The following is a 25,243-nucleotide window of genomic DNA, read 5'->3' as shown; positions in this document are numbered from 1 at the left end:
CCCCCACGGAGCACAGTCTGTGTGGTGATTTGGGGACAACCGCGGTAACAAATTTCACGGGGCCTCCAGGTTGTTTGGCTGTCCTGGAAATTGGTTCTATTCCAAATATTGCTGGAAATGACGGGAGCTGTCAGCCTCTGTGCTGGTGAATAGGCAAAAAGGGTTTCAACCAGAGAAGGACAGAGCTGTCAGAACAATCTTCCGCCACACGTGGGCTCTCTCAGACCTGTGTGTTTGGGGTGCAGTGATTTGGGGTTGGGGTGAGCTTTTTGGCCGAAGTGCTTGCAATAATAATTGAAATAGTAATTGAAATATCATAGGAGGGAGGAAGGAAGAGAAGTTCGAGGGTAGATGCCGACTGAGGCCAAAATAAAAGCACCGTGAAGCACGCAGCACTCCAGGCCTCCCTGCAGGCCATGGTGCAGCTCTTTCTCTGGGACGAGTGACCTGCTAGCATGGGGCGGCAGGGGGCGGGGAGTTGGCTGCAGGACAGCGTGGCTTCATTTTAAAAGCCCTGGACTCGCGTCACAGCTCTGCTTCTAGGACAAGTCACTCACCTTCCAGCTTCAGCTCATCTTCTGTCAAATGGGGATTGTGGGACAGACCACGAGGAAGATGTGCTAAAGTGCCCGGTCAGCTGTGAGATGTGTAAGGATGGAATCCCGATTTCCTCAATGCAGCAGGTTTTTACTGAGCATCTATTTTGCCTGTGCCAGTGTCATGTACACAAAATCCCATGAAGGCGCCACCTCCCTGTGAGCCCTCCCCAGGTCAGCTGGTCCTCGGCACCCTGCAGGGAACTTTCTGGTGCATGAACGGTGCTGGCAGCGGCCAGGGGGGATGAGTGGGGGTGTGCCAGGGACCTGGCCAGGGCAGCAGAGACACCCCGAGCCATCCCCATTTGCCCCTGCCACATTCTCAAGTTTGGAGTTTTATTGTCAACTCTACTGTTGGAAATTTCCGTGACTGTTTCCTCTTGGTCCCTGCGGACTATGAAGGAACTGGGTTGCCAACGTCAGTGGCCCTGTGTGTGCCCGGGGCTTCGTGGAAGAGGTCGGTAGTCACGCCTGTGAGGCTCGAGTGGTTTCTTTCTTCTCGCTGTGCCACTTTCTCATCCACACACGTGTGCACATAAGTGCACACACGCATGTACATATGTGCACACACGCATGTACACACATACGTGCACACCTGGCCCTGCCTTCTCTCTGGATCATCAGCATTACCAACCCAGTCACCATCCAGGCCCCGAGAGGGCAAAGCGAGATAGAGAAAACAAATGTCTCTTGTCCCATCACAGAAAAGCTAAGCCAGGAGGAGATGCAGTACAACCAAGGCAAGCATCCAGAGACAAACATGCAGGTGTGTAGCTCTGATCTGGTGTGACTCACCGCCCATTAGCGCCTTCCCTTGGTGCCTTCAATAGTTTGAAACCGTCTTTCTATACCGAGACGTTGCCTCTCTGCTTTTATTTTCAGACTTCAAAGATTACTTTTGAAATAGTTTTTCCTATGAAATTCCAGAGGTTTTACACATATGTGAAAGGAGGAGTTTGGCTGTTAAAACGTGTTTGTCTGCCCCTCGCTTCTCTTAACTACAAAGGTTCTGAGACTGCCCCCACTTTGTTCCCTTAAATGTTATACCAGCTACCTCACCACCACGTAGCGCATCGCCCCAGCCTCTTCCCAGCGTCCCCCAGGCTGATTTCTGTTCAGCTAGAGCCCCATGGGGCAAAATTGATTTTTTTTTTTTATTACTGGAAGAAATATTTTGTATTTGGGCACTGTTCACAGCTCTCGGTCCTCCCATGAACCCCAGTCTCGGTAACTGAGACAGCCAGTGTCCAGTGCTGGGCAAAAGGGGTGATGGCCCTGGTCATGGCCAAAGGGATTTCCCATCTAAGAGTAGGGGTAAGTTTGCGGTGGCCGGGGGTGTGGGCATGGTTGATTTTAACCTCTGCATGCTTTAGCCCCACAAAGACCCAACTAAATAATTGGGGTGAGGGTGGATTTTTGTGCTTCTAATGCTCTGTGTTGTGTTTTTGTTGTCATGGGTGATTCTAGAATAGTGAACTTTGATAGGTCATCTTGAACATCTCGTCTGAATACAGTAATTAGACCATAAATGTTTTCATGGGACAGTTCCCCAAGACATTCCCAAATGCCCAAATTTAAAAACAGCTCTTTAGCACATAATTTCTCCCACAAAATCTAGTAATGTAAAAGTGAAGTGTGTTGGTGAACCTTTAGAACTAACGATTCTATGAATAAAAACTGACATCATTTATAAAGTTTTAAAAATAATTTCTGTCATTTAAGTAAATTCCTCTATATATTACATCACCATTAATAATAATTTTAACTGTGGGTTTTGTTTATGTAAAAAAGAATTGGGCCAAGACCCAGGCTTTTGCTAATCAGGCTGTCAGTGTACTTGGCCCAGGTTTCCATTTTGCCCCTTCCTGCGCCCCAGCTCAGGATGTTCGAAATGATGGCATGAATCTAAAGACAGCTGCAGAGGGAGTTCCCTGGTGGTCCAGTGGTTAGGACTTGGCGATGTCACTGCCAAGGCCTGGGTTCAGTCCCTGGTCAGGGAACTAAGATACCGCAAGCTACACAGCGCGGCCAAAAAACAACAAATAAATAAAAATAAAGACAGCTGTGGAGCCCAAGGAGCAGTTGTTCTTAGGCCACATGGAACCCGGAAGCCTCCTTTGCTCCGGGATATTGGGTCTGGGACGGCGTTTGCTTATAACAGAGGCCAGTTTCACCTGCACCACGTGTTCCTCCTCAGCCCTGAAGCCAGGTGGTGATGCCATCACCAGCAGCCTCCTCTGCCCCCAGTTCCCTCTCCGACTTCCCTTTGTAAAATACGCAAGGGACAAAAAGCCTTCCAAAAATTCTCAAGCTGCCTTTAGTCTTGGAAGTGTTCCCGGGTCCCTGCTTTAAAGCTCCTGAACCACCTTTGAGAATCTGTACTTTCTGTGAATATCCTCACACCACAGGTCCACCAGCTCTTCACTCTCACCCAGGTTCCTTCCTCTGTCCCTTGGTGACCAGTCCTCACGTGGTCAGCGCCTGGCTGCGCCGGAGTCCAGCTGCGCCCTTGCCCCACCTCGCAGCCCACTCTGTGATTAAACCCAGACTCCTCTCCTCACCCTCCGAGATGCGCCTTCACTTTCTTAGACCTTTTTGACTCCCCCTCCTCCTTCCCCTTCCAGCACCAGCAGGTGGCTCTTTGTGGGGCTCAATTTTTTAAAATGAAGAAAATTCAAGAAAGTTACTGCTTTGGGGACTTCCCTGGTGGCACAGTGGTTAAGAATCCGCCTGTCAATGCAGGGGACACGGGTTTGAGCCCTGGTCCGGGAAGATCCCACATGCCGCGGAGCAACTAGGCCCGTGTGCCACAACTACTGAGCCTACGCTCTAGATCCCGCGAGCCACAACTACTGAGCCCGCGTGCCACAACTACTGAAGCCCACGCGCCTAGAGCCTGTGCTCCACAGCAAGAGAAGCCACCACAGTGAGAAGCCTACGCACTGCAACGAAGAGTAGCCCCCGCTCGCCGCAACTAGAGAAAGCCTGCGCGCAGCAACAAAGACCCAACGCGGCCAAAAATAAATATAGATAGATAGATAGATAGATAGATAGTTGCTGCTTTTGAGGGAGGAAAGTGGGAAGTATCCCAGTTGGGCCGAAATTCAGGTGCTGAGTGTCTGACGGGCTTACTTGCTGGCCAGACGCCCCACCCATGAAATTCCAGTTGTGCTTTTAGCAAAATGACAGATTATTTCACGTCACGGCCCGCAGGGTTTCCGCCAGTAGCAGCCACCACGAATACCGAGTACTGAGGGGGAGGCCGTTTCAGGGGCAAGGACAGCTCCCCTTTCTGCCTTCTCTACTTCCGATCACACTGCAGACGACCCCAGAAATGGGGAAGTGTCACCTCTCACCCCAGAGGGGAGAGGAGGTGTGCTGGAGGGGCACCCCTCACCCCTGGCCACTGGGGACCCCAGGCAGAACAGTTAAAGCCACCTGGTGTTTTCACAACCCTCCATGGAAATGAAATCACAGGTTGGTGCTTGTCCAACAGCCTGGACGGCATCAAGCTAAGAGCCCCAGTCAGCACACGGCTTTGCTCTCTGCCAAAAACTAAACAATAAAAACAAGTGAAAAAGGTGTGCTTTCAAAGTGTGTCTGTCAGAAGACAATTTGGAAACTCTTTCACAGTAAGGACTAAGCAGACTGTTAATGACTCGTGTCCTCGGAGCCCCCAGGGCCGCTAGACCAGCAGCCCTGAACTTTCTCTCACCGAGAGGCAGCCTTTGACTTTGGGTTCTGGGATCTGTTCTAGGCCTCTGCTCAAATGGTTTTTCCACTGACCCAATAAATGATTACATAGCAGTCAGGAGACCCGTATTTAACACCCGGTTTTGCTACCGGCCCGCTGAGTCTCACTGAGCAAGCCAGTAAACCTCTCTGAGCCCGGTGTCGTCATGGTGAAACTGGGATAGGGCCAGCCTCACGGGCACAGGGTGGAGACTAGGCTAAAGGAAATCATACGCGTGCAGCCCAGAGGACAGTTGCAAGGCACCACTGGTGTCCACCGGGGCTGCTCAGGACTGTGGTGTCAGTGCTCCCTGGCCCAGCTGAGCCCTCCCTCCCCACGGGCCTAGAGCTGTGCCCACTTGCAGGGTTTCTGTTCCCCCGAGGAGTCTGGTCTTTTTTTTTCTTTTTTGATTCATGTAATATTCCCCTTCCCCTGGGGCTTTAAGGAAAGTATTTTTAAGAACAGGCCCCTGGTTTCCTACTGACCTGCCTTTCTCGATGGTTGCCTGCTCCTGGCATGCAGCTTTTCCTCCCAAGTTACTGCAACAGCCCTGAAAGCCTCCTGGTGGAGAAGTCACTTAGGTGTATCTTTTTGAGCTGTTTGTTCCCATTGAAATGTGGACTTTCACACTTTGTTCTGACCAAAGGGTCCCTTTAAAAAATTCAGGGCAGGGCTTCCCTGGTGGCGCAGTGGTTGAGAGTCCGCCTGCCGATGCAAGGGACACGGGTTCGTGACCCGGTCGGGGAAGATCCCACATGCCGCGGAGCGGCTGGGCCCGTGAGCCATGGCCGCTGAGCCTGCGCGTCCGGAGCCTGTGCTCCGCAACGGGAGAGGCCACAACAGTGAGAGGCCCGCATACCGCAAAAAAAAAAAAAAAAAAAATCCAGGGCAGATTTTCAAGTGGCTGGAAGTCATCACTCAGAGAAGCACAGAAAGGTTTAAGAAGGAAACTCAAGAATCCGGTACAAGTGAGAAATGTGTCCCTCAGCTTCAAAATGTGAAGAGTTCAATTTGAGTTAGGTAGAGAGAGAGAGAGAGAGAAGCCTTCTGTCTGGATTCCAGAAAGACAGTCACAAGCTAAGTGAATCTTTTTTACCTACTAGTGAAGGTAAAAGCCATAGAAACCCGAGTACTCAGAAACCTCACTACAGATATAGAGCCAGGAAAACCAAGGACCTTTCTGGGTTCCTTTTCCCTGTGAGTTTTAGAGGCTCCGTCCACGAAGGGTCTGGACCAAAGAGAAATCCAGGGTTAGGTGACAGCATAGTGAAGAGTCCCTGGTTGTACTTTGGCACTGGTGTTTCTTGACACCAAATGCTGTAGGAGTGTCAAGAGCCCGGCCTTCTGAGCTAGACAGACGTGGGTTACGGTGCTGGCTTCCCTTTCGACTGGAAGCATGGCTCCCTTGCCTCTCGCAGACATAGGACAGGGTGGTCCCCTCCGCCTGGCAAGGTTGTGACAGGGAAAGGGTGGAGCAGAGTGCCTGGCACTAAGTCCAAGGCTTTCACCAAATGACAGCTGTGACCAGTGCTGCGGTGCTGCCTTCCCGGCCGTGGTTAGTCCTTACAGGTAACAGAGAGCCCCGCTTGTGCAGAAAAGCTTCACGAAGCTGCACGCATGAGACCTTTGTAGCCGTTTGGTCCACGAGACCCTCAGCGAAGCGCTCTCTGGCTCTCAGCACAGAGCGGAGTTTCCCCTGGTGCCATTGTCCCCAAGTTCCTGAGCCCATCTCTGGAGGTTTGGGGCTAGGGATTCACTTTTTTTTTTTTCCTTTGGTATGCGGGCCTCTCACTGCTGTGGCCTCTCCCATTGCGGAGCACAGGCTCCAGACGCGCAGGCTCAGCGGCCATGGCTCACGGGCCCAGCCGCTCCGCGGCATGTGGGATCTTCCCAGACCAGGGCACGAACCCGTGTCCCCTGCATCGGCAGGCAGACTCTCAACCACTGCGCCACCAGGGAAGCCCCCGGGATTCACATTTTTAACGAGCATCCCCGGTCATTCTGACACACCTGGAAGTCTGAGAACTTGTGGTGTGGAGAGAGAGGATGCCTCCTCTGGAGTATGGGGCCAGCTCTGAAGGCACCGTCTTTAAAGCACTAACAAAGGCTGGGCTCACCAGTGCCCACCCTCCCTGCCTCCCCGTCTGGACCAGCATGTTTCCCATGGCGGTGCTACTTGTCACCTCGAAGGGTGCGATTGCTCTCCAAAGAGAGGGCCCCTGTGGTCGGCTTCCTGAGTGAAGGTGCCCTGGATGAGAAGCAGTGGCCCTACGATTGAGATTACCTGCCTGGACTTTCCATCTGGGGCTCCTATTGAAACCACTGTTTTTTCCCCTGCCTGTGGCATCTGTGATCTCATGTAGCTCCCTCTCAGCGGCTCTGTCTCCTTGAGGGCCCCCTAGCAGTCCCCCAGATGAACCTGTGATACACCTCACAACCTCTAAACCTGGCAGAATTTCACCGAGCCATGGTTGCTTGCTGTGGCTCTGCTCAGACCTCCTGACAGAGCAAAAGGAGGCCCTGACCGCCGGGTGGGGCCGGCACTCACTGCCTTAAGGAGGCGGGACCTGGGCGGAGGTTCCCTGGGGCCTCAGGCAACCTGGGCTTGAGCTCTGGCTTTGTGGCCGCCCTGCTGGAAGTGCCCCTGTGAAAATCATGAGACTCTGACCCACGTGTCTCCACCTGAAAAAGGAGGGCATTCCGCAAGACAGGCCACCAAACTGCTGGCTTGGGCCTTCCCATGTCCCTTGACTTGTTTATCCTCAGAATTCTAACACTCCTGTTTCAACTCACATCAGCTGCGTTTTCCGCTTTTGCTGCACTTCCCATGTACTGTGGAAGCGACTGCTTGGACCCATTTCTTTCCACATCCCCTCTGTAAGAGAGGAGATTAGAGGGAGCCAGGGGTAGCGAAGCAGCTAATGTCAGGGCCAGAAGGGTGGGCATCCCCCTGGGTCCAGGGCAGCAGAGGTGGGCAGGAGGGCCAGGTTCCAGAGAGATCCCTGGGTAGAATTAAGAGGCACCGTGGCGTCGCAGGAAAGAGGCTCCTGGGTTCAGTTCCTCCTCTGCATCTTGCTGGCCATGTGCTCTCGGGCAGGTTGCTTACCTGCTCTTCGCCTGAATGTTCCTTGTAAAATGGGGATGATGATGATGATTTAAATAATAACAATATATAACTTCATGGGATTGTCATGAGAAATCAGTCAATACACAGAAAGCACCTAGACCAGGGCTTGCACAGAGCAGTTCCACTAAGTGTGAGCTGCCACCACTGACCACCCTCTTTGGGATTTAAAGAAACTGATGACAGATGTGAGGGAGGGGGCAGGTCCCTGTGGCTCCAGGCCCCGGGGTGGGTGGTAGAGACGCTCACCGGAATTGGGAAGACGAAACAGGAAGCTCACAAAGAGAAAGAGATCCACCCTTGCTTGCTTCTCTTTCCGAGAGAGCAGAACAATGCCTGCTGCCTCTGCTGTGGTCCCCTCGCGGGCTCCGCCACGTGCAGGCAGAGCCCCCGCGATTCCCGCCCGCCCGCTACGCTGCGGCTCTTCGGGGATTGCGGTCTATTGTCTTTGAATCACGCTGCTGGGGAGTAGTTTGCATAGATTCCCAAGTTTGTAATTAAAACAATTGAGAAACAATTTTCACTGTATAAAAAAAAAAAGAAATCTCTTTTAAGCAGATGTTGTGCTGTGAGCCCTGTAGAAATATTATCTTATCATCAACCCAGCACAGTTATCTCAAAGCTCAAAAGAAACTAAGGGAACATCTTTTCTCCTAACCCAGCATTTTTTTAGCGCCTAATATCATTTCACATTTAAAGGTGACAGCAGTATCTTTAACGTTTTTCTATTGGATTAATAACGTTTAATGTTCAAAGCAATAAAGCGAAATGTTTTCGTGAGGCTGCTTTATATCACTAGCGGAAAATTCAAGTTAAAGAAAAAAACCACACACACAAAAGTAATAGACGTCGAGAGCCATAAACTCAAAAGGGAGCCTGGGCCTGGAGGTGGTGTCTCAAGCTGGGGTTCTGGGTGTGCAAGGCGTGAGCCCCGCCCCGCCTGGCACCAGGAGGGGCTTGTGCACTTGGCGTGAGCGCTCAGCAGCCTCACCCTCTCCCCCAGCCATTCATCTCCCCCCAGCAGCGGAATATGACAATGTTAGCATTTTTCATTTCCCTGACGTTACCATTAATAAAGCAATGATCCAAAAGGGGCTTTGCTGAGTCTGTTCTTTATGCTCCCATCACTCACGACTAGATAATTTCACACAGGATCGTTTTAAAATTAAATGACGATAAAAACGCTCTGCTGTTCTGTGTTCACCAGTTCATAGAAGTCTATCAAGTCATTAATGTGTCATGACAAACTGCTCGATGGATACAAGAGTAATTAATTATTTGAATAAATAACAAGTTGAACTTGGGGCTTTGAACCACAATGACATATGCATCCCATTAAGGGCGTCTGAGAACCTTTTCAGGGCGCTGGTATGAAGAGTTAAAATGCAGGCCAGGGTGTTAGAAATGATGAAAAACAATTTCGTAAACACAGGGTAATAATTTTACGAGGAGAAAGCCGAAGTGTCACGTTTCCATGCCCACATGGAGTGCGGTGTTAAGAGTTCTCCGGCTCTGGCCATTTCAAGATACCACTTCATCAGTGATGATTTCAGAGAACAATTATACAGATTTTCATAATCACCATTAATCTCTGCATATTTTTCAAGATGATTACGGCAATTATTATTTAGATTTCTCTTTTATATGCCCATTGTAGAAAGGAACAAGTGCTTATTATACTGGATAGTTCAAAGAACCTTGGATGAAAATTCTTTGTCATCTCCGCACTCATTATTTCAACTCATGTTGCCTCTGAAAGTTCATCAGCTCTAGAAATGAGAGCAATATTAGCAGGCTCTGTTATTAAATCTTAAGGTTGAGCCCAGACTGTGGTTAGGGAGGATGGCTGGATTGTTCGTTTGTGGGACTGCTGGGTTCAGTTGGAATTACTGTCAGGTGGCAGGAGATGCCCATGACAGATGTAGTCAGAGATGGGTGGCAGCCTCACACCTATTTTCCGTGATAGACTTACAAAGTGAGCTCACAACCAATATTTAGAGAATACATTTCTGTGACATGCCCTTTAAAGGTTAATATTAAATCTGAAATCTGGGTAATTTGTGGCATTGTACTTCAGAGGCGCAGCAACCAGATAGAAGGGAGCCTACTCCCCAGAATTCCACATCAAATCGGGTGTCAGCCGAGGCGTCAGTTCTGTCTGTGGCTGCTCGTTTTCCTCCCATTCCCGTGGTCCAGGGAGCTTGTCCACTGGAGCTGAATTTTGGAAATGTGATGTACTGTTTTCCCAGGAAGCTGTTTCCCAGGGAAAAGTCCCTTGAACGTTCCGCTGATTGGAAAGGCACCCCTGCGTCGGTCAGCGTGCCCGTCTGTGCCCTGTCCCAACTACAGGTGGTAATTCTGTCGTCTCCGGTCATTGCACACCCTCTGTGGGCGCCCGCAGCCTGCCCTCCTCACAGATGCTGCAAGTCTAGCTACATGAAGGGGAGGGAGCCCAGGCCTTTGGTTTTGAATTGGGAAGTTCAGTGTCTGAGAAAAATACAAGGTGTAGACGTGGGTTTTTTTTTCTTTTCAAATTAAGTTTTTTGTTTGTTTGTTTGTTTTGCGGTGCGCGGGCCTCTCACTGTTGTGGCCTCTCCCGTTGCGGAGCACAGGCTCCGGACGCACAGGCTCAGCGGCCATGGCTCACGGGCCCAGCGGCTCCATGGCATGTGGGATCCTCCCGCACCGGGGCACGAACCTGCATCCCCTGCATCGGCAGGCGGACTCCCAACCACTGCGCCACCAGGGAAGCCCTCAAATTAAGTTTTATTATAAAGTTACAACCTGGTTCGAAGGCACACAGGCAGTGCAGTCTCATGTAAACATAGGTTGGATTTCAATTGTTGTGAGACTTCCTGTAGGAGGTCGCTCTTCATTTGGTCCATGTCTGTCTGTCACTGTGGCGGGGCTTTTGGAATCACTGGGTAGCTTGGGGAGGATGAAGCCTGGGGCCTCCCATGGTGGCTGCCCCTCCAGGGCCCACCCCCAACCCCAGGGCTCAGGGCCTTGGCTCCGGGGCACTCATCCTAAGTTCTCCCATTTACTCAGGGGCGCCCAGGCCCTGGGGAACGTGACCCCACTAATCACGATCAGAAGATCTGTGTGCTGTGGTACCAAAGTGTCACATTTTGTACCATTTTCCTTTAACCTGTGGGCAGTCTTTTTTCAAATCTTAAAATTTGTAACGAGGTTATACCTTTCCAGTTTGTGTGATGCTCAAGCCTACTATCCTATTGTTAAAGTACTTGGGCAAACAAACAGGTAATTAAAAGCTTATTCATTGATCATGGAATCAGAAGAAAAAGAGTTAGAACGTCTCTGTTTCACAGAGTCCTAGAGAATTCCCACCTCGAAACACAGCTTTCTTCTGAAAGGTGGCCTTGCATCATTTATCTGTCCATCGCTTCATCCTTGCAGGCCCTGGGCTAGCCTGGAGCTTGTCCTCTGGGGAAAGGCATTGGGGTGGATGATGGCAGCAGAGTGGCATTGGGAGCAAGGCCACTGACTCCAGTGAGTGACAGCTCGGGAGGTGACCCCCATGGGTGACTTTCAGCTGGTTTGGGGGGTTCACGGGCAGGAGTGGGCTCTCCCGGCCGAGCACACAGCAAGGAGAAGGGCTTATCGCATACAGAATGCATGGCTTGGTCAGGAAATGGTGAGGAGGTTGGCGTAGCTAGATCCCAAGGTGTGGGGAGCCAGGGTGGGAGGGCAGCTAGACCACAAAGCTAGGCTGGGGTCAGCCTGTGAGGGCCTGGGCTGAGGCATTTGGACATCACCCCTTAAACCTGAGGAAACAGTTGAAGATTTTAAGTAAGGGAATAGCCTAAGGAGACCTGCATTGAAAGCCAACTCCAAAGATCCCTGGGGGCAAGTATGTCTGTCTGGGCCACTGAGCGCTATCTCCCTGGGGCGAGAGCCCAGAAGACACCACGAAGACCCCGCACGTGCTGGCTTCTTAACACCTTCCAGCTCTGCGTACCTTCCGTTCACATGTTCGCCCTTCTCGATCATACTTTTCTGCTTCCATCCTTGGATGACTCCCTCATGCCACGTAGGGAGGTGTTCCCACCTCTTCCTCAAGTGGTGGGAAGGCAGTGGATTGGAAGAGCTCCCTTCCTGTACCAGCTTTGCGGCCCTGACCACGCCCCTCCCTCCTGGGCTTCAGGTCTCTTTGGCAGATTGGGGATGGCGACACCCATGGGGCTGCTGGGAGGTTTAAGAGGGCACGTGTGTAAGTGCCCTGACGCTGTTCCCTGGACGGACGCCCCTGGTGCAGTGCTCTCTAGAGCGTGGGTCAGCGCTGGCTGTAGACACCCGGACGCCCTGGGACACCTTCTCTCCTTGCCCTTTGGCTCCAGGGGTGGGGAGGGGGAGGGGAGGGGAGGCATCTGGCCCAGAACCTGCTATAACTCTTCTTGATTGTTGCTTTTGAGAAGGCTGTTTGAGTAGAATCTAGAGGAGGGCTAGAGAAATCACATTACCTACGCGATGGGCCAACCTTGGTGGATTTTGTACATTGTAACTTCTGAGGTTTAAATCCAGGTCTCAAATCACCAATGCGTATTTAATACTGATGTTGATTATTTTGGTTTGTGAGACTGAGAATGTCAGGGTTGGGAGGGATTTTTTTTTTTTTTACACCTTTATTGGAGTATAATTGCTTTACAATGGTGTGTTAGTTTCTGCTTTGTAACAAAGTGAATCAGTTATACATATACATATGTTCCCATATCTCTTCCCTCTTGCGTCTCCCTCCCTCCCACCCTCCCTATCCCACCCCTCTAGCTGGTCACAAAGCACCGAGCTCATCTCCCTGTGCTATGCAACTGCTTGGGAGGGATTTTTGAGATCATCTGATGGCCCAGGGCTGCACAGCCCTAGCTGCACATATTCTCACCTGGGAGCTTTGAAGAACCACTGATGCCCAGAGTCCACCCTCAGACCAAGTAAATCAGAACCTCTGGGGGAGGAACAGCAGGCAGCAGTAATAATTTTTTTAAGTTGCCAGATGCTCGCATCAGCCGAGTGGCTGATGTGGCCCAAGCCGTTCACTCACAGATGAGGACACTGAGACCTGACTGGCCTACACATGGGCCCCCTGACTCCAAGAACAGTTCTCTTCACTGTTATTTATTCAACAGGTATTTATTCTCAGTGCATCATATCAGGAGGTCCATGATGTTGGCATGACCCAGCATTGGTAAAATTAGCTGGGATCACGTGGTTGAAGTGCTGTTTGCCAGGTTTCTTCACTGTGAAATTTCTGTTTTTCCTTTTGTAATTAATATGTAATTTGTGGGAAATACTTCAGGACTATGTAAATAGCTCATTCCTCATCAGATTTTCGCCTACTAGTTTTAGCACCCATTCATTTTATAACTCCATCCTTCCTTCAGTATTTCTTACTTGGCATTTTATTATAAGGAAGAGCTTTCCCTTATCCTCAGTTTGTGGGTATTCATGTGGACTAGTGGATTCTTATTCATTCTTATCATTATTTATTTTGATGCTCCAACTTTTTCCATATATAGCCCTTGGGAGCCCTGGCTCCTGTGTCCCTCTGATGCATTTCCCCGATTCTTAGAGAACGTCTTTACTTTCTGGTGCAACAAGATGTCCCAGGTGTGTTCCTTCCCTGCTCAGTGCTGAATCAGCCATTTCTCCAAAGAGCCCTATTTCTTTTAGAGGAGAATCCTGGAAACCAAAAGCTGGGCACTGGGTATGCTCATCACTCTCAAGGTGCCATTGCTTCTAGGGCCTCAGCAAATAGAAATATATTATGTGTGTGTGTGTTGGAGCACATACACATGCGTGTAAATGTACATGTATATTTACATATACGTATCTACATGTATTTACACGTATACCTGCTTTTCTTATTTTGAAGTATAGTTGATCTTCAATGTTGTGCTAATTTCTGCTGTAGAGCAAAGTGACTCAGTTATACGTATATATATATGTATACATTCTTTTCCATTATGGTTTACACAAGGAGATCAGATACAGTTCCTTGTGCTGTACAGTAGGACCTTGTTGTTTATCCATTCCAAATGTAATCGTTTGCATCGACTAACCCCAAGCTCCCAGTCCATCCCTCTCCCTCCTCCCCTCCCCCTTGGCAACCACAAGTCTGTTCTTTCTACAACAGAATACTACTCAGCCATAAAAAAGAATGAGATAATGCCATTTGCAGCAACATGGATAGACCTAGAGATTATCATACTAAGTGAAGTAAGTCAGAAAGAGAAAGATAAATACCATATAACTTCACTTATATGTGGAATCTAAAATATGGCGTAAATGAACCTATCTACAAAACAGAAACAGACTCACAGAGATATGTCTGCTTATTAAAACCAAGTTTATACTAACACCTCCAATTTTTTGATCCATCATCACCGCGTACCTTCCAATCTTCTTCGCATTGTTTTGCCAACTTCTCTTCCTCAACCTGAGTGTTAACTGTCAGCATCCCTCAGTGTTCGTCCTGGGCCTGCCTCTATCCTCACATGTTTTCTTCCAGAACATCTTCCCTTCTCTCGTGTCCTTGGTTATCACCATGCTGGTAACTCCCAGTCACTCCGCCAGGGCTCACTTCTGTACTTGCATCCGGGCGGTCCTCACCAACCAGTCTTGCATTCTTGGTCATGGTGTTCCCACCAGTGTTGGCCAGGGTCTTCCCTTGGATGTCTCAAAAGCCCCTCAAACCTGACACATCCAAAATGGAACCCACCGGCTCATCCCCGTGCTTCCGACTCCACCCCACTGGCCCCCACATCCGTGCCTGGCATCCCTTTCTCCCAGCTGTTTGAGGCAGAACCTCAGACACCCCTGACTCCTCCCTTACCCCTCCACAGCCCGTTGCGGGATCCCTGGATTCTGCCATCTAAATATTCCTCCATGTGTCTGCTCCCCTCCGTTCCTACTGTCACAGTCCTAGTCCAGGCCACCAGCCCCCCTTGATTTACTGTCAGAACCTCCTCCTGGTGGTCCTGCCTCCAGCCTAACTCCTTCTCATGTACCTGGACTAGGAGACATCCCTCAAATATAAATACAGTGTCTCACTCTCCAGCTCAAATACCCTTCAGTGGCTCCCCAGGGGCCTCACGGGGACATTCAGGCCACTTTAAATGGCAATCAAGCTCCTTATGAGGTGGCCCTTGGTTGTCACCCCACCCTTCCTTCTGTGCAAGTGTAACAAAGACTGAGATAGATCTGTAGCTACCCTGACACGGAAACCCTCTGACAGGTGAAAAAAGCAAGTTGCAGAACAGTTATGCTGTGATGCTATTTTTATTAAAAACACAAACACATACCCCGAAAATTCTACAGTTCTTCTGTACATGCAAACATATACATAAGCCTATAGGAAATGGGCTGGGTGGGGGACCCCAAGGACTGTGCACAGACCACTACCCCGGCTCTTCCCCCGAGAAGACCCCTGAGATGCAGCTCTGGAGTCAAGGGGTGCTTAACGTAGCTGGATTATTGGAATTGTTTCTTTAGAGAATGTATTCGTTTTTTGAGGGGTTAAAAAAAAAAAACTTAAAAATATATATTAGTTGGTTTTCAGAAGGTGAAAAGAGCTCTGGAAATGAAAGTGCATCTTCCTGCGCTGGGCCCGAGCCCTGCCCAGGCCTGTCCCGTCCCCATCAAGGCTTTGCCTCAGTCGCAGGAGGACAGTGTGTTTAGACCATGCCTGCCTCCCCAGGAATGTGCCTGGTGGCAATACCCCTGTGTTGGCCCCTCGGTTCAGCTTTTTATTCTGCACACCCAAAGCCCTTTTTGTTGGTCTCGAGCTCACCGAGGAGTTTCTGTGCATGTGCACTGGGGAAGCAGGTGTGAACACATAGTGATGGTGACTTACCCAGGAGGCCCTCAACAACCAACAAGGAAAAGTCTCACTTCATTGGATTTTATCTTTACTTTGAGCAAAATGCAGTTGGTGTCTGCCCCAAGCCATTAAGTACTTATAAAGTTGGTTTTTTTGTTTGTTTGTTTTTTGCATTTACAATTGTATTATGCTTTATTGCTAATTTTGGAGCATAAACGTAGCTGTCTTATTTACCACCCTCTTGGAAATCACTTTATTTTTTAAATTTTATTTTATTTTTTTGTAGGTAAGTTTTGTTTTTGTTTTTTGTTTTTTTTACGTCTTTATTGGAGTATAATTGCTTTACAATGGTGGGTTAGTTTCTACTTTATAACAAAGCAAATCAGCTATACATATATATATGTTCCCATATCTCTTCCCTCTTGCGTCTCCCTCCCTCCCACCCTCCCTATCCCACCCCTCTAGGTGGTCACAAAGCACCAAGCTGATCTCCCTGTGCTATGCAGCTGCTTCCCACTAGCTATCTATTTTATGTTTGGTAGTGTATATATGTCCATGCCACTCTCTCACTTTGTCACAGCTTACCCTTCCCCCTCCCCATATCCTCAAGTCCATTCTCAAGTAGGTCTGTGTCTTTATTCCTGTCTTACCCCTAGGTTCTTCATGACATTTTTTTTTCTTAAATTCCATATATATGGATTAGCATACGGTATTTGTCTTTCTCTTTCTGACTTACTTCACTCTGTATGACAGACTCTAGGTCCAGCCACCTCATTACAGATAGCTCAATTTCGTTTCTTTTTATGACTGAGTAATATTCCATTGTATATATGTGCCACATCTTCTTTATCCATTCATCCAATGATGGACACTTAAGTTGTTTCCATCTCTGGGCTATTGTAAATAGAGCTGCAATGAACATTTTGGTACATGACTCTTTTTGAATTATGGTTTTCTCGGGGTATATGCCCAGGAGTGGGATTGCTGGGTCATATGGTAGTTCTATTTGTAGTTTTTTAAGGAACCTCCATACTGTTCTCCATAGTGGCTGTACCAATTCACATTCCCACCAGCAGTGCAAGAGTGTTCCCTCTTCTCCACACCCTCTCCAGCATTTATTGTTTCTAGATTTTTTGATGATGGCCATTCTGACTGGTGTGAGATGATATCTCATTGTAGTTTTGATTTGCATTTCTCTAATGATTAGTGATGTTGAGCATCCTTTCATGTGTTTGTTGACAGTCTGTATATCTTCTTTAGAGAAATGTCTATTTAGGTCTTCTGCCCATTTTTGGATTGGGTTGTTTGTTTTTTTGATATTGAGCTGCATGAGCTGCTTGTAAATTTTGGAGATTAATCCTTTGTCAGTTGCTTCATTTGCAAATATTTTCTCCCATTCTCAGGGTTGTCTTTTGGTCTTGTGTATGGTTTCCTTTGCTGTGCAAAAGCTTTGAAGTTTCATTAGGTCCCATTTGTTTATTTTTGGTTTTATTTCCATTTCTCTAGGACGTGGGTCAAAAAGAATCTTGCTGTGATTTATGTCATAGAGTGTTCTGCCTATGTTTTCCTCTAAGAGTTTGATAGTTTCTGGCCTTACATTTAGGTCTTTAATCCATTTTGAGCTTATTTTTGTGTATGGTGTTAGGGAGTGTTCTAATTTTTTTCTTTTACATGTAGTTGTCCTTTTACACTGTACATTCCTGCCTCCTTTATCAAAGATAAGGTGACCATATGTGCGTGGGTTTATCTCTGGGCTTTCTATCCTCAGCATAATAAAGGTCATATATGACAAATCCACAGCCAACATCGTCCTCAATGGTGAAAAACTGAAAGCATTTCCACTAAGATCAGGAACAAGACAAGGTTGCCCACTCTCACCATTCTTAAGTACTTATAAAGTTTTAAAATGCGTTTCTGTAGCAGAGTGAGGATGTTGTCCTTCATATATTTAGAGCCCCTGCGGGGCACGTGGCCCAGCCTCTGTGGGTTCCCGCCTCCCAGCAGAGACCCACTAGGCGTCCTGCTGCAAAGCCCCTGGGGCCCCCTGGGCAGTTACTCCAGAAGGAGGGATGTAGGAGGGCTGGAGGGCTCTCAGCTTCCTCCCAGGATGTGGGGACCTGGAAGGGTGAAGCAGGCTGCAGGGCTAAAGTGACAGTTACTGTCAGGTGCTCCGTGTTTTGGAGGCCGGGGGGAGGGTGGTGGCCAGAGAAATGGGGGGGGAGGGCTTCCAAATATTCGTTTATGGTGTGAAGGAGCTTTTATATGAAGAGTTTGGTATTTCTGACTAACCTGGTGAATTAGCCTCCTGATGCCTGGGGCAGTTTTCTTCTCTTTGCTTTGGGGGTTCTTTTCCAGGGGACATTTAGCACCTGGGCCCAGCTTGGGCCCTGCTCCTGCCGTTGAGCTTGACCTGTGACAGCTCAAGGGATGGCAGATGCCAGGAGAGCCATGGTCCGGACACCAAGGGAAGCCCTCCTAGGTAGGCTTTGCTTCCGCACCTCCAAAAGCCTTTGGATCAGGAGTTACAGCCTCGGGTTACATAATTTAATGTGGATGCACTTGTGTTTTTATGTAAAAGCAGGGAGAAGAAAAAGGTCTACCTTGGAAGGGCTTTTCCTCTAGTGCCGTGATGATGACAGTTACTGAGCAGTTAGTTTGTACCTGAGCCTTATGCTTTTTAAAATTTTTTTATTTTTTTTTTTTACAGCAAGTTCTCATTAGTTACCTACTTTATACATAGTACTGTATATATGTCAATCCCAATCTCCCAGTTCATCCCACCCCCACTTTCCCCCCTTGGTGTCCATACGTTCATTCTCTACATCTGTCTCTATTTCTGCCTTGCAAACCGGTTCATCTGTACCATTTTTCTAGATTCCACATATGTGTGTTAATGTATGATATTTGTTTTTCTCTTTCTGACTTACTTCACTCTGTATAACAGTCTCTAGGTCCATCCACGTCTCTACAAATGTCCCAGTTTCGTTCCTTTTTATGGCTGAGCACTATTCCTTTGTATATATGCACCACATCTTCTTTATCCAGTCGTCTTGTTGATGGGCATTTAGGTTGCTTCCGTGACCTGCTAAGCCTTATGCTTTTATCTCATTTAAACTTCACAGCAATCCAGGTATGATTTCCTTCCTTCTACAGTCAAAGAATCAGGCACAGAGAGATTGAACGCTTGTCTAAGTCAGAGATAGGGCAGGGGGCCTGACCTGAATTCACTCCTCTGAAGAAGCAGTGGGCTGCTTGGTGTGCCTGCTGCAGGCCCCTGGCCCCTTCTGGTTTCTTCCCGTCGGCCATGCTGCGGAGCGGCCGTGGCTGTCCCCCTTCACCGAGGACAGGCAGACGCGGAGGCTGAGTGACGTGCCCGGGCCCCAGGGTGCTCGCGCGTAAGGCCCCTCTTTCCTCCCTCAGAGCCACCTCATGCATGGGACTCGGGAGGCTCTCGCCGTGGCTGATCAATCACTCCTTTTGGCTTATGAATAACGTGGCAAAACAGATTACTTTGGGGATCTAGAAGGAAGTTGTTGGCCTTGTGTAAACTCAATTGGAATGTCACCTAGCAGACAGCTCTGGGGCGTCTACAAATGTCTTCCAAGGAATATCCCCAAAGTGAAATCACCAGGAAAGCTGAAAGGGCTTGGTGTTTTGGTTTACAAATGAGTTTTGAGAAATGGCCTTGAGGTCTAGAGTTGCTGGCATTTTTCCCATCACAAATTGTAAAGAACCTTTGAAATGCCGCAGGAAAGGGGAGAAGAAAGGGCCAGGTTGCTGATTATTTACAGCTCTGAGCCCCAAGCAGGCCCACAGAATTAAAGGTCTCCTACCATTCCAACTGCATTCAATTTTATTCTGAAAATGACTGCCTGCCAGTAAGCCGTTTTTCACCCTCATCTCTGCAAAGACTTCTGAGGAACCATGACCAAGCTCACTTAACACCACTTGGCAACTGTAAGCAGACAACAATTGAAGTGCTAGTAATGGAGTCTTTTTTAAAATTTTACATTTTTGTACTGCATGACTTTACGAATCTCTTTATCAAGTGCGTTGAAATTAACGCATGTGTCGATTGGAGTATTTCCTCGTTGAGGAAGGAATCAGCAGGCCTGACCAAGGTGATGGGCTGGTCCTGGCCCGGTGCCTTTGGGAGCTGGTCAGCGGTGGGTTTGTGCTGAGCCCTCAGAAGTCCAGGGGTGTGCATTTGGAGGGGAGAATCAAGGGGAGGCTCTGAGGGATTGCCTTGGCGAGTACAATTACACAGTAGCTCCCGTACGCAGGAGCTGTGACCCTATCCCCTTGCCAGGCAGAGTTCCTACAGATTCATGGCAGAGCTGTCTGTGCAAAAGTCGAAATCCAATTTTATGTCCAAACAGATACGGCATGCAAATTGGACTTCTTCCCCTAGGAAAGCAAAGGCAGGTATCCCGGTCAGTTGGGGAAAAAAAAAAAAATCACCCCCGCCTTTCCTTCTTTAGAATAGGGGGTGGTATTAATACAGTAGCAGATTAGAGCTTTATTTGTTTAAACCTTGCAGATTCTGTAAGCATTCGCAATCCTCTTGACTTGTAGTGCCTGATTGTAAAAAGAACAGTTGAATGAGCTCATTGTTTCCTGGTTTTTTTCTTTAATGTATTTTACAAACACTCTGGTGACAGGCCTGACACACTGATTTCTATGTACTCGCACTTCAGTTTGGGATTACAGCATTAATAACAGAGTTCCATGCATCATGCCATTTTTAAGCATGATCGTTATGATAAAGGGCATATACTTAATTACAGGCCTGCTTAATTACAGCTCTGCTGAAGCTCGTTTGTTTAGGAGAATGCTAATTGCGCCACGGAGCCCACGGCACAGCCTCGCTTTCATCTGCTCGACGCCGCTCGGTGCAGGGGATCAGCGTTTTGTTAAAACTGCCACCAAAAATAAAATAGGAAAAGGAAAAGAAAGGAAGACGATGAAGAAAGCACCGTCCTGGTCCTGAAAGGGAGCCTGCCTGGCACAGGGCTCTGGATTGTAGCAGAAGCCCACGTTGGCTGTGTGCCCCTTCCAGCCCTCACAGTACCTCCTAGGACAGCTGGCTGTGTTGTCCCTGCCTTACAGGCAGGGCGGCCAAGGCTCAGAGAGGTGAGACTGCCTCTCGCCACACGTGCTGCCCACTGGAGTTCAGGCCCCTCCTCCCTGCCACACCCATGGCAGCGCCACACCCACGGCTCTGGACTTGAATCCTGGCCCCATCAAGCTGTGTAACTCCTGCAGCCTCAGTTTCCTCAAACGTAACTTGCACGTGATCATTTTGAGGGTTACTTTATTTGGTGCATGTTCACTCTCTAGTATGAGGTCAGTAAATGCGGTTTCCTTTCCTTTTCTCTCTTTCTAGCCTAGAACTGGGCTAGGGGAGAAGTTCTGGTACAGCCAAGGTTTAAGGGAGCCGAGGAGCCTGGAGGGCGGACTGCTCTGGGTCCCGGGAATGCCGCCTTTGGTGCCAGTGAGGAAAGGATAGACTTCTGTGCCCTGCTTCTGGGTTGTGACCGTGGATCGGTCAGGCCGTGTCCGTGTGAGAACCCTGTAGAACCCCAGGCTGACTGGGAGGGCCAGTTGGGGGGCAGACATGTGCCCCCTGAGCAGTGGCTCCGTGAGAGGTGCCCCCTCGTCACGGCTCTCCCTCCATCCCCTCCACTGCACATCACTCCGAGGAGGACTCGGCAGCAGGCCGAAGGCTAGAAGGAGGATCACGGTGAGGTCGAAACGCTGGCCTCAGCTCGGGAAACAAGGAAGGAAGGAAGGAAACGTGGCTCCCCACAAGGAGCCCGGATGGAGATGATCTATGAACTTCTTTTGGAACGCATGAAAAATGCGTGCCATTGATTTTAAGAATTATGTTTGGCAAACCTCTAGATATCTTAAAATATGGAAAGGCTGCCCAGATAAGGAGAACAGGAATGGATGTCATGGTATTAGAAGGGGATTTAGCAGTCCCACAGATCAGCTTTCTAGCAACACATAAAACCCCTCCCTAACTCCCTGACAAGCGGCCGTCCACCTGGACCTTTGTCGGCCAGTTCTGCTGGTCCCGCCTTCTGCCTTTCCCCAAGGAGGGCAGGGTCCCCCCTCTGAATCGTGCCCCGTCTCTCTAGCCCCTCTTCCTGTGACAGCTCTGAGAACGTGTGCAGACATTGGACCACATTCACCTTCAAGGCCTCTCGTATCTGGACCCAACCCCATCTTGCTGCACTTCCCATGTGCCGGGCACGGCGCTGGGCTCTCGGGTGCCAGGTGGGGTGCAACGATGAACAAAAGTGGACGGGATCAGGCCTTCCTGGAGCAGCAGGTCTGATGGCTTTCTCTCCTTCCCTCCTGTGGGCTGGCTTCAGGTCCCTCACCATCTGGCAGGCTGCCCAGGACGACCCTCTGAGAGTGCAGTCCCAGCACTGAATCCCTCCCTTGAGCCCGGAGCAGACCAAGGTGGGCAGCTCCCTCACCCTGGCACCAGGACTGCTGCGCTGTCTCTTACAATGCCATCCCTCCCCCTCTCTAAACAGTCAAGTCACGCTGTTGACTTGTTCAACTACAGACCAGTCTTTTTTCATGTCTTCTGCTGTTATTCCAGCATGAACATCTCTTTCATTCCATCTAACGCAGTTGGTGTTGTGGACTTAAAGTACAGGACTTAGCATTGACCTTTAGTAAATTCCATCTGTTAAATTTAGCCCGTGACTCCAGCTTTTTGAGATCTTTATTGGTCTTTTGTTATCCAGTTTGTAGACTGTCCTCATCAGCCACATACTGGATAAGCCCACTATGCATGTCTTCATTAGAGTAATTGATAGCCCCCTGGGCACCCTCCAGAGAGGTCACTTGAGGTCAACATCATTTTATTAATCAGCTTCTTGAACGTCTAGTCCAACCAGTTATGGATTCTCCTACCCTTAACATTGTCCAGCTGTATTTATCCATCTTGTCCATATGGGTAACATGGGAAACTTGTCAAGTGCTTTGCTAAAATCCACGTACTTATCAGCCTACCATAGTCTTGGCTATATTAGATTTTTTAAATAAGTGGAACTTGGTTGGCATATCATCTGTTTAGCAGACTCTCACTGGCTCCTGGGGACTCTGGCTCCCCTTTGCAGGGACTCGGGGCGTGTCACCATGGCGGCTGTTCCTCTTGAGCCAGCTCCCATTCAGGAGCTTCAGCCCCTGGGATCCTATGGACTCTCTTTTCTTCCAAGATTGTTAAAGTCTGTTGCCTAGAATACAAGGAGCATCCAGCTGTGCCCATCTTTCTGTCCTGAACTCTGAGATAAGGTGGTAACTTATTCCCGAGTTCGCAACTCTCTCCCTTCCCAGCTCCTCTTGAGGTCAGATTAGGTCCAAGTGGATCTCCACGCCGTCTCCTCTGCTGCTAAACCCCGTCAGGAGGGCATCAGCCCTGCAGTCTGGAGGGCCACCCTCACTGCTGCCTCTTGCTTCGCAGACAGTCTTGGGAAGGCGTCTTCCCTTTGTTCTCTCCAAATGTCCCCAGGCTGGAGCCCCGTTACAGGGAATGCTGAGCGCCCCAGGAACCCCCTGTGCTGGGACAGGAATGCAGAGGTGACTCACACGTGGATGGCCAGAACCCTCAGCCGAGAGGGGAGATGCGGCCCTGGCTAGGCACCCAGGGGGCCACTCTGAGCGGATCCCGGAGGGATGGCGGTGGGTGGACGGAGGGGGAGGGGGAGGGGCATCCTGTACGGAGAGGCAGTAAGCACCCCACCTTGGAAATCTCCTGTCTCTTCCCTTTGTATGCAGGCTTGACTGCCAGCCTCACGCTGGGCAGGGGTCACCAGCCTTCCTCACTTTCGCCCAGTGCTCCCCAGGTCTCTCATTTCCCGGGGTAGTCGGGCCTTTGCAGGTCACTTACCACCTTGTCAGAACACCAGTTCTCTGAACATGTGTTGACATTTGGATGGAAACAACCGTCACCAGGGAGAAGGGAGATCTTCACCATATCTTACCAGAAACCCCCAGACACTAAGGAGGTCTTTAAACACCAAAGGCAGAAAGCCTAGTGAATGAACGAGCGGGGTTCTCCGCTTAGCGATGTGGCCGAAGATGTGCTCACTGGAAACCGCTCTCCAGCGTTGGGTCAGATGGCTACCTGAGTGCAGGAAGGGAGCTCTGCCCTGGGCCCTGCCATCTGTCTCCTGGGCAGAGAGAAGCTGGGAAAGAGGTGCGTGTGTGCAGACACGTGTGCAGAGAGCAGAGAGTGACATGGCCAGGGCAGGTGACAACAGGGGGCTTTGAGAATCTGAAGAAGAAGTAAAGTAGGCTGTGGCTTCTAGCGCCTGACTTGGGGTGGCCAGGATGGGGGTGGTGCCTTAACGGTGAGGGGGATGGCCAAGGAAAGAGTGGCTTCGAAAAGACCATGATGGGTCTGATGGGGCTGTTTGCACACAAGCCCACCTCCTGGCCCGTAGGTCTGATGGGAAGGAGCTGGTAGAAGGGCCAGCTAGACACTTGGGGAGGGACTGGTAATGTTGTCAAAACCGTGAAAGGCCCTGGTGTGGAAGAAGCAGGTTTGCTCTCAGAACTTCCATGTATACCTCATGGAAAGGCCAAAGACTGGAGTCACTGCTTAGCACCTGTGTGGGCTGTGACCTCCAGTCTGTGAATGATCAGAAATGCTGTCGGTGCTGCATGCTCTCCTGCCTCCGTGGCTTTTGAAAGGGGGCTGGGGTCAGAGTGCCGTATGGGGTGAGCCTGGACTCCCAGCCACGTTGAGTGCACGGTGGCAACTTCTGGGAAGGGAGCTTGGCCTCTCCTTGGGTCCTGGGTGGGCCTGGTCCTGCTCTTTCTAGAAGGCGTCGTGGCCTTTCAGGGATCATCTGTTCAGGGTTGGGTTTTCCCAGCTGGAAGTGAACATAGGTGCTCAGATTTCATTAGTATATTTGCGTGTGTGCTGTATTGTATAAGGTTACTATGGGCTTTCCCCTGCCTTACTGGGGAGCTGTCACACTGTCCCCGGTGCTTAGCTGGTCCTCTTCCAGGCAGTGAGGGCAGGTCGCAGGGCCTCCGTGATGCAAGGTCTCTGACCACAGACGTCTCTGTCGGAGCCCCGTGGCCAAGCAGGCTTCCCAGGAAAGGAGGAGGTTTCCAGTGCAGCAGCTGCGGCCAGCTGTGCTATTGCTTTTTCCTCAAACGTACCAGAGAAGGTTCCATTTTTATCTTCCCAGAAATTATGAATGTAGCTTAAAATGAGACATTTGGCTCATCTTGCTGATCAGAGAGGCTTTGTCCCAGATTTCTTTTCTTTTATTTCCTTTCCTTCTTTCTGTTTCTGTGACTCTTATTTCTTAGAACTGAAAAAAAAATTGTCCGCTACTTGTGTACAGAGAGGGCCCCATCTTAGATGTCGGGGGAGGCAGAGATGATCGTGTCCCAGGGAACTCGTCACTCCGTTTCTTCCTGTGACCACAATTTACCAGAAAACCACTGCCCTCGGCGTGACGCTCCACGCCACGCCAGTGGCTGGGACCAGGGAGGCCGCTTTGGCCTCTGCTCAGACCTGAGGGCGAAGCCGGGCCCCAGGAGAAGCCTCCGCCCGTCCCACGGCCCGCAGCTGCCTGGCCTTCGCGCTGCGGGGTAGCGGCGTCACGCTCGGTGCAGTGCGACCTGCTCCTCCGTGTCACGAGGTTTCCACGCTGACGTCATTATTCCGCTCCTCCCGGGAGAGGGCGCGCTCGGGGAGGCAGCTCCCGGTGGTGATTTGACAGCGATGACCTGGGGACTTGGTGGGTGCGGGGCTGTGGGAAAGGAACTGAACCGCTGACACACACACCCGCCCCGTTTTCCTTTGCTGGGGACCCATTCCTGCCCCTTCTGTGTCCTGTTCACATTGAGCAGACAGGGGAGCCGCGATTCAGCCCAGGAAAGCGGACCAGGAGCCGGCGATGGTGGCCGCGCAGCCC

General features: G+C 49.9%; 1 protein-coding gene across 1 annotated transcript in view; it reads left to right on the top strand.

Moving 5' to 3' along the window:
* MVB12B (multivesicular body subunit 12B) overlaps nucleotides 1-25,243 on the top strand; it is a gene marked incomplete at both ends in the record, with an annotated part of 189,834 nt that overhangs the window by 137,831 nt on the left and 26,760 nt on the right. The gene's annotated exons all lie outside the window — the stretch shown is intronic.

Source organism: Hyperoodon ampullatus (genome assembly GCF_949752795.1).
Source record: "Hyperoodon ampullatus genome assembly, chromosome: 6".
NCBI classification, from domain to species: domain Eukaryota; kingdom Metazoa; phylum Chordata; class Mammalia; order Artiodactyla; family Ziphiidae; genus Hyperoodon; species Hyperoodon ampullatus.
The sequence above is the reverse complement of the archived record's forward strand: the minus strand, read 5'-3'. Positions and strand labels throughout refer to the sequence as shown.